Source organism: Loxodonta africana, unplaced genomic scaffold, assembly GCF_030014295.1.
Source record: "Loxodonta africana isolate mLoxAfr1 unplaced genomic scaffold, mLoxAfr1.hap2 scaffold_168, whole genome shotgun sequence".
Taxonomy (NCBI): domain Eukaryota; kingdom Metazoa; phylum Chordata; class Mammalia; order Proboscidea; family Elephantidae; genus Loxodonta; species Loxodonta africana.
The window spans coordinates 417750-427500 of NW_026974916.1; the positions used below are offsets into that span (position 1 = coordinate 417750).

Sequence of the window (9751 nt, forward strand, 5' to 3'; positions counted from 1 at the left end):
TTAAAAGGGTAGAAATTATTGCTGTCTTCAATAAGCAATCAACACCAAATTTATCAGGCACGTGTACTCCTCATAATCTGAACCTATGCCATTCCTGAAAATATGCTGAATAGGGGATTTTCAGATGTCTGCATTTTCAATCCTATACTCCATTTTACTTGGATTGACAACTCCCACGGAAGCAGCAGTCAGGGAATCAAACAACATATTCCATTGGGCAAATCTGCTGCAAAAGACGTCTTGAAAGTGTTGAAAAGCAGAGATGTCATTTTGAGGACTAAGGTGCATCTGACAGAAGCCATGATATTTTCAGTCACCTCATATGTATGTGAAAGCTGGACAATGAATAAGCAAGACTGAAGAATTGATACCTTTGAATGATGGTGTTAGCAAAGAATATTGAATATACTATGGACTGCCAGGAGAACAAACAAGCCTGTCTTGGAGGAAGTGCATCCAGAGTGCACCTTGGAAGTGCAGATGGCAAGACTTCATGTCACGTACTTTGGACATCGTTACCAGGAGGGACCAGTCCCTGGAGGAAGACATCATGCTTGGTAAGGTAGAGGGTCATGGAAAAAGAGGAAGACCCTCAGTGAGATGGATTGACCTAGTGGCTGCAGTGGTGGGTTCAAACATAGTAAAGGTTGTGAAGATGGTGCAGGACTGAGCAGTGTTTTCTTCTGTTGTACACAGGGTCGCTATGAGTTGGAAGTGACACGGCAGCAGCGAACACAACAACATATCACCATTGTTTTAAATGGAGAAAATGTGTTCCCACGCCATTAAAAACCCCTAACCAATTTCTCAAAATATAATTCAAATTCAACTTAAACCACCTACATGACTTCTGTGAAGTATTTCTGAATAATGTAAAATATTTCAAACCCCAACAATTAGTGAATTAGTCGATACTTTTCTGGGCTTTATGCAGTGATATTGAACAATATGAAATATGAATTAAGTTTTCCTACACTTCAGGTAACAGATACTAAAATGACAGTAAACAGTGAAACATGTTAGATGCATAATAAATACAAATAACACTTGGCAAAATAAAAGCAACTTTTAAGTAATGGAATCCTGACAAAGCGTCGTTGAATGCAGTTGGATGGTCAGAGGAGTGACGGTGGCTCTGGTTGGTGTTCGGTGAGTGAGAATGAACTGGAGAAGGTGTTGAGGCAGTAAATGATTGAGATTTTTCCATGTCTGATTCCCAGGATTTGGTGGATAGTATTCTCAGAACTCAAGACTCTAAAATTGGGTGACTATGAACCGCATCCAAAGCCTTTGATAAAATAACAAACAAAAGTTCCCTCAAACAATACTTACCTATTCTAATTGCAGTGCACTTTGCTGTTTTCTATTATAAACATTGTAGCTTACAAAATTGTCTTCACAACTTAATGATCATGATTCCCACTTTAAAAAATACTAATATATATTTATATACAGCAAAACTATAATCCAAATGATCATTAGCCATTTTAAAAACTAGGTAGGTAGATGACTGAGAGCCACTAGAAATCAGTGAATAATCAGTGTAACCACTGTAATGCCACTGGAGTCATGCAATCTTCATCTCTGGGGTACGTTTTGCTCAGAGTGGACAATTTGCCATAACTGCTCTGTCATTCATGATTCAGAGATTAACATTGTGGCCAAACTCCAAATTTAAGGAAAATTTAAATAATGAAATGATTGTAGATTATAATGGACTACTAAAAACTAAGGCAGTGATAATACCTCTGCCTAGTAACAGATTCTGAGAACAACAACAAAAAAATTACCTTTGTTCAACCCATTGCTTCTCTGACCTCATTATGAATCCCTTTTCTCCCCTAATATTTATTACTACCTTTGGCTAGCGCTGCTGGTATGTGCCCTTCCGGTTGCTGTCGTGACTGTCTTCGTGACATCGAAGAGAGTTTCCTCACCCCTCCAAGGGGGCGTGTGTTTGATGGACTGAGGGTGCTGTCATTCCCTTATGACGACCTTTGGGTTGTGAACACACTTGGAGATGTCCCGTCTCAACTAAAAGGAGTAAGAAATTGCAGCCCTTGAGGCAGCTTCCTAACGTTGGGTGCGTGCAGTGCGATGCGTTTTACAGCTTGTGGAGGGAAAATACCTGTGGCTGGAATTTTCAACGCCCTCTTTTCGACGCACTCTCTCGTCATCTCATTCAATTTCCTCAAGGACGGCCTGCGTTTAGACTGCTTCTATTATATTTCAAAAAGGGAAAGTTGGATGAATATTCATTCAGCCCATCCATTAATGACATGCCTCAAGTTTTGAAAGTTGGAATTTCCCTTGTAAGGTAGCCAGAAGGGGGTAGGCGGGCACACGAGTCAAAGGATCATTAAAAACATGGTGGCAACACTGCTTTAGTTTTTACTGATTACATGTAGAGGTGTGGGTGTGCGTATATATACACATGCGTGTGTGTACGTAAACGCATATATACGTCCGTAAACGTATGTATTCATATATATGTGTCTATATGTATGTGCATACATACACGTATATGTACCCACGTACACACTTAGGTATATAACGCATACATATATAGGTAAGCATGCACGTACACGTGTACATGTACACACACGTACACATACGGGTATGCTTATAAACATATGTATACGTACATACACATATATATGCTTACGTGTACGTACACATATACACATACATGCACCCGCACGTACATACACAGATGTAGATATACGTGCACACGTGTATATGTGCACATAAGTATCTGCATGCGTATGTATCTGCGTATACGTATACATACGTATGTATACATATGCATATATACAGAGGCAGACATACATACCTGTATATGGGTGTCGTAGGAGTACGCACACATGCGCATACGTGCGTACACACGTATAAACCCGCATACAGACATGCGTATCTGTATGTCTGTATCTGTATCCACACACGTGTATGTCTTTTTGTTACTGTCATCAGAGTGGGTTGAAATCAAGATACGTCTATTTTTTAAACTGGGTTTTTCTTTTCAAAAGCCATTCTGCTTGTATTGCGAAGTTAACTTACCTCATACTGGAGAGTTAGTGCGAAGATGGAGCCCTGGTGGCTCAGCGGTTCAGAGCTCAGCTGCTGACCAAAACGACAGCAGTTCGAATCCACAGGCTGCTCTTTAGGAACCCTATGGGGCAGTTCAACTCTGTCCCGTAGGGTCACTACGAGTCCCAACCCACTGGATGGCACACGACGACAACAGTGCAAAGATTAAAAAAAAAAAAAAACCACCATGCCCTACTCCCCACCCCAGCACTGTTAAAACTTGGGTGTTTCCATTTTCGTGCTTTTTTTTGTATTCTACTTTTTTTAAACGAACAAACTGTTCTCAAGGACAGCCTGCGTTTAGAGTCTCTTCCTAGTACGTCTTCACGGGATAACTGCACAAGCGTCTGTCACCTGCTTTTTGACATTTTCCCCATAGAGAATCGCGAACATATACAAAGACGGAGGAGTCCGAGTACCCGTCGCCTAAGCTTTAGTCATCTTCCGATTTAAAACTGGTGCCTTCCTAGTTTCTTCTTCCCGTGGACACTTTGCTGGGATGTTTTCGAGCCAAACAAGCATATAGTACTCTTCCCTTCCTGAGTATTTCAGAATGGATCTTGAAAAGAGAGGGGCTTATCAGATACCCAGTCTGTTGGAAGCTTTCTACGACGACAGTTTCCTGGAATACTTCAGTGAGGTCTGTACACGGCATGAGCTTCATACACCTTCCTTTTCTAACCTTCGAGAAAACTCTTGGGGGCATGGTAACACGTGCAACGCGGGAGCGGCAACACTGCCCTCTCTCTACCTTACCGTTCTCCCCCAGCTTGAATATATACGCACCTCACCCCAACCTCACCACGGGCTGAGGTGGGGGTGGCAGTCGGGGTTGGGGGGGTGGGGGCGGAGCGGCGGCCGTGGTCCTCGTCGGCATGTGGCGCTAGCGCAGCCAGCGTGTGCCCTTGCGGTTTCTGTTATGATTCTCCTCTTGGGCGCCGAAAAAAGCTTCTCCATCTGGCCAAAGGGGCGACTGTTCGCTTGACAGAGTGACGACGGGGGCTTGCTGTCCGTCTAAGCGCACATACACACACACACCGGGCACCTGGAAAGTTTGCCAACTCCTCGCCCTCCTTCAGCACCCCATCCCCTGGGCCAACGCGCGCGGTTCCCCACGACCTCCGCCTCCGGCCCGCCCCGGCCCCCCCCCCGCCGCATTCCGCTCTCCGTGACATACGCATGTACATACGCAGGCGGGAGTTGCCGGAGATCTCGCGATGCTCGCGGAGCCGCCGCACACCACTCCCTCACCCCGCCCCAGGCGCCGTTTTCCCGAGTCCGCCCGCGAGCCCGGAAACCAAGCGCTCACGCAGACCCTCTTCAGAGCCTCTGGGTGGGCTTTCGCGGCCGGGCCGCCGCGCCTCCGCTAGACATCACTAAGTCCGGCCTCGCTCCCGAGAGCCTCGAGGGCCTCCCTCGGTGAGATGTCTCCCCAGTCGGACCGGGGGGCCCAGAGCCGGTCCGTACCGGCTTTGGGAAGGCGTTCCCGGCCTCCCCCCCGCCCCCCGTTTGCCCGCCCGCGTCGCGGGAGGATGGAAAGCGATGAGGAAGAACGCTCTCGGTGGCGGCCGTGGTTTTCTTTTGCGACGCGGATGCCGGCAAACGCACGGCTCCCTCCCTCCCTCCCTCCCTCCCTCCCTCCCGACGCAATTTGCCCGTTCAACCCGCCTCACGCGTACCGTTGGCTCGGCGACAGGGACGACGGCGGAAAACGTCTCCCGGTCTGCCTGCTGCGCCACGCGGGCACTCAAAGAACGAGGAGGAAAACTTCGGGGACTGGCGGTCTCATCCCGTCCCGTTTGTCGCGTCCGTCCAAAGGATACGGATCGGAGAACACCTGCCCGTCCGACGCTTGGGACGTGCTCTCTTCTCCCTCCCGCCCCCGGTGGACGCTCATCCCCTCGGGCGCCCCCCCCCGTTCGGCCCTTTCGGGGGCGAGCGCGCGCGCGCGCCCCATGACGCTCCCGAGAGGTTTCCCCGGCGGCCCGGGGGAGTCTGTCCCCTCTGCCACCCTCGAGCCCCGGCCGGGGCCCAGGTGGACCCGGTTCCACCCCCCCGCCGCCCTTCGCTCCGGTCGTCGGCCGTCACCCGGCGGCCGCTTCGATACCGTCCCCCTCCGGAGCTCTGCGGCGCCGACGGGATGGGAAGCGGTCCCGGCGGGCGCGCGCTGGCCACGGCGGCCCGGGGCCTTCGCTCCGTCTCCTCGAGCCCGGCCTGGCTCCCGGCGTCCTCCCGGGGTCCTCCCTCCCTCCCTCCCTCCCTCCCTCCCAGGGCCCCCCCCCGAGTGGGACACGCCGGCTGGCCGGCATGGTGCTCCAGGGCTCCAGCGGGGTAGACGGGATCTTCCTGGCTGAGGGGCGAAATGGCCCGGCTGGGCCGGACCCCCTTGGATCGGAACTTTGGGAGATGGGGCCAAGGTGGTGGAATAGGCTGACGCTTCCGCCTAGCTCTCTTGACGACAAAGACCCGGAAACACAAGCGAACGAGTATGTCTGCGACGAGCGGGGAGTCCTGACCGTCGAAGGCGGGCTTAGACGACGCACTGAGGGGCAGCGGCAGGAAGAGACCTTTCAGGGGCAGAGAGGGTTTACCGGCCCTGCCCCGCGGGGAGCCCTCAGGCACCATTCCCAGAGCGGCTGCTGCAGTGGGCTGGTACCGTCGTTCCACTGCTGTTCCGTCAGGGAGAAGCAGCCAGCCACACAGCCTGCTCACACCTCCGGAACCTGAGGAGGGCCCGGCCGGGCGGATCCCCTTGGCCCAACCGACCCCGCGCTGTGGCCGGCCCCACCGTCTTCCGACCGCCCCGCGCCGAGAAACGTGTTCGGCGGCGGCGCTGGGAGGCGGGGGAGGGGGGCGGGGGGGAGCCGGGACGGGGCCGGGCGTCCGGCCGCCCGGCGACGCGCCCTCGCCGGCCGCCGATCCGGATCCGTCCCGCTGCACTCCGCGCCGGTTGTCGGCCGCCACCTGGCGGCCGCTTTGATATCGTCTTCCCCCGGAGCTCCGGCGCCGGCGACACGCGCGGGAGGCGATGTGGCCGCGCTGGCCGAGGCGACGTTCCCGGACGCCGGCGGCGGCGTCGGCAGGATCGTCCTGGCCGAGGCGGGAAAGGGCCCGGCCGGGTGGATCCCCTTGGCCCAACCGACCCCGCGCCGTGGCCGGCCCCAACGCCTTCCGGCCGCCCCGCGCCGAGAAACGTGTTCGGCGGCGGCGCTGGGAGGCGGGGGAGGGGGGCGGGGGGGGAGCCGGGACGGGACCGGGTGTCCGGCCGCCCGGCGACGCGCCCTCGCCGGCCGCCGATCCGGATCCGTCCCGCTGTCGCCCGCGCCGGTTGTCGGCCGCCACCTGGCGGCCGCTTTGACATCGTTTTCCTCCGGAGCTCCGGCGCCGGCGACATGGGAGGCGCTGTGGCCGCGCTGGCCGAGGCGACGTCTCGGGACGCCGGCGGCGTCGGCGGGATCGTCCCGGCCACGGTGGGGCGCCGGCGCCAGAGCCACGTTCCGGAATTGGGCCCGCAGCTTCATGTGGCCGAGGCGGTGGCCGCCGCCGCCGCCGCCGCCGCCGCCGCCGCCGCCGCCGCGCTCCCGGGTGCCGTGTTTTAGACGGCGCTGGACCGAACCGGGCCGCACCGAGACGGCGCAGGCAGAAGAACGGGACAAGGCACGCCCCGGCCGTTCGCGCGCCTTCCTTCGCGCGGCCCGGTCGTCACCGGGGCCTCCGGCGTAGGTCCGGGGTGGCCCGCGGAGGGCGCCCCGGGCCCGGGCGCGGTCCCGCGAGGGGTCCGGACCGTCGGAGAATTTTTTCAAAGTCCCGCTCCGGGGGTCCCCGGGCCGAGGTTGCCGCCCCCGGCCCGCCCCGGCCCGGCCACGGACCCGCGCGGGGCCCGGACCTTCGGAGGGGCCCCGCCGCCCGAGAATTTTTTCCAAGTCCCCCCTCCGAGGGTTCCCCGACCGGCCCGCGTTGGCCGCAGCGCAGGCGGCTGGCTCTGGGCGCCCGCGCGGCCCCGGCCAGCTCCGTCACCCCGTCCCGCGGGTCGACCAGAGGATCCCGGGAGCTCCGGGGGGGGGGGGCGGGGCGCTGGGGGCCATGGGGTCGCGCTACGGACCGATGGCCGGGCCGCAGTTCCGGGGGCTCGCCGTGGGGAGCGGGCCCCTCCCGCCGCGGGGCGTGGCTTTTCTCTCGCCCAAAACGGGCGATTTGGGCCACCAGATTGGTGCTGACACGCTCTCCTCGCTGGGTGACACCCGCTGAGCAGATGGGAAACCTGGACGGGTCCGTAGACGCCGGTCCACCGACGGCCCACGCCCTCCCCCGCTCCTCCCCGCTTGAGCCGCCCGCCTGGGGCCCGTGCGCCGGCTCTCGCGCGTCCAGATGTCCAGCCGCGGTGCCTCCCCCCGGTCTCCAGTGCCCGAGGGCGGCGTGGCACGGGCGCCGCGGGCCCTCTGACCCGCGTGCCCCTTGTCGCAGGCACCCGCGGTGGCCGCGGTGCTCGCCAGAGTGTGCCCCGCTCCCTCTCCCCCAGGCCCACGTGCCTCGCGTGTCAGGCGTTCTCCGTGTGCGGGGTCCTCGCGGCCACCTTTCCGCAGCCGGGGCGGGCGAGGCAGGAAGCGGGTCCTCTCCGGGGCTGTCCTCGCCCGCCTCCTGGCAGCCTTAGGCGGGGGGTCTTCTCCTCCTCGCTTGTGCCTGGGCTGACCCGATCGATGTGGTGTTGTCGTGCTCTCCCGGGCCGGGTCCGAGCCGCGCCAAGACGAGGGACGGACATTCGTGGCGAATGGGACCGCTCTTCTCGCTCAGCGCGCGGGCCCCTCGCTCCTCCTCCCCACCCGCCGGTGGTGCGCAGAGGGGCAGGGGCACGGAATCCGGCCCGACCTCGCTCATCTGCCCTCGTTCGCGGCCTCGCGGCCAGCGTCGGCGGTGGCGGGGTCCTGAGACCGAGCAGGACAGCCTCTGCTCGTGGCCCTGGTGTTCTGCCTCGCGTCGGGCCCTCCCCCGCCCCCCGCGGCGGGGGGGCTCTCTGGTCCGACGCACCCGCGCGCCCCACCCAGGTGGTGCCGGTGCGCCTCGAGTGGCCCTTTGGCGGTGCCCCTGGAACGCTCCAGGCCGTCCCTCAGGTGCCTGAGGCCGGGTGGCGGTGCCGTTTCCCCGTTCCCAGCCCACCCTTCCGGTCACCGCTCACGCGTGTGGGCGTGCGCCCCTCGAGCCGAGAGAAATAAAAAACAGGAGTGCGGCCGAGAGGGAGAGAAAGGATGTGGAGAAAAAAAAAAAAAAAAAGAAGGGGGGTCGAGCGGGGTAAGACCGTTAGAGCACGCACGCCTCGCGGGAGGGTGCCGTGCCTGATCCCGAGAAGGCGGGGGTGAGAGAGGGGTGCGCGCGTGCGTGCCCGCCCCGGTGCCTGCCGAGACCCGCGTGAGGCAAGCGAGAGCGGAAGGAGGAGGGCCCGCGTGTTGCTTCCGCCGGTGCCGAGGGAAGTCGCCCTTGCGAGGTGGGGGCCCAGGCTGCGTAGCCGCGGCTGGGCCCCGGCGGTCCGTTGTTAGGCTCTGTCGTACCTCCTCCCCCCCGCGGGCCGCCCTAGAGCGCGGACCCCTCTACAGAGGGAGACCGGGGGGTGTGTTGGGCTTTAGGTGCCCAGGCAAGCCTCGGGTGTGCGCGGCGCGTACCCGCGAGGCCCCGCGCGCTCGCCGGAGCCTGGCTCCGGTGAGGCGGGATGAGGCGGAGAAGCTTTAAAAGAGAAACGGAAAAAAAAACGGACGACTCAAAAGGCGTGACTTTCCGAGGCCCTCGGTCGCCGCTGCGGTGCCCCACCCGTTCCCTCCTCGCCCGAGTGGAGGGTGGACGCAGCACGGAGCCGGGAGCACGCGCCGTCCCCGGGTGAGGCAGAGCCGCCGTGAGCACGAGGCGGCAGGCTCCGTTCCCGGCCGCAGAGGCCCACTGTGCCTTAACCCCCCCGCTGGTGCTTACCAATACCGCAGGCCCCCCCCCGCCCATCCCCGGGGCGCCCTCGGGCGCCTGGCGGGGGCCCAACGTGGGGGGCGATGGGTGGGGACGGCCCGTCTTCGGTGAAGAAAGTCTTCTCTAGTCATCTCCGAGGGTGCCTTGGGGGTGCCGGATCCCCCAGCCGCTGCCCCTCGCCTTGCGCGCAAGCCACCGACCGTGGCTCGCAGGCAGAGCCCCCTCTCCTTCCCGCCCGGTGTGGAGGGAGAGGTCCGCCGGCCCCGCGGTGGGGCCGCGCGCCGCCCTTCGCCTGCCGCGGCCCGCGCCTCCCCCCTGCGAGTCGGGGGAGGGCCTTCGCCGGGCCAGCCGTCTGGCGCCGGGGTCGCGCGCGTCCGTGTGTGCGTGTGAGTGTGCGGCCCTCCCGTCGCGCGCCTGGTGCGGTGGGGCCGGGGGTCCGTCCGGCGGACGGCCCCCGCGCCGTTGTGTGCCGCCTCCCGCCCGCACCCGTCCCGTGCCGCCAGCGGTGCGCGGGTGTGCGGGCCCACCTCCTCACCCGGGAGCTTTCCCGGCGATGTGCCCCTGGGCCGGGGGGATGGGCGTGCCGGGGGCCGCCCCCGCAGCGCCTCCCTCGCCGACGTCGATCGACCCCGCCCCGCCCGGCCGGCCCGCGCACACGCCGTCCCCGGTCTGGGACCGCGAACCGGCCTCGCCGCGTTGGGTGTCGCCACCGGGCCTC

The 9751-nt window shown here is 60.9% G+C and overlaps 1 long non-coding RNA gene across 1 annotated transcript; it reads right to left on the reverse strand.

The window, feature by feature from the left end:
* Nucleotides 1–306: 306 nt before the first annotated feature.
* On the reverse strand, nucleotides 307–3912 carry LOC135229219 (uncharacterized). Its single transcript, XR_010320001.1, has 2 exons — nucleotides 2129–3912; nucleotides 307–2034 (listed from the first exon to the last, which is right to left on the reverse strand). It is a non-coding gene; the product is annotated as an uncharacterized LOC135229219 (long non-coding RNA).
* Between the last annotated feature and the right edge of the window lie 5839 nt (nucleotides 3913–9751).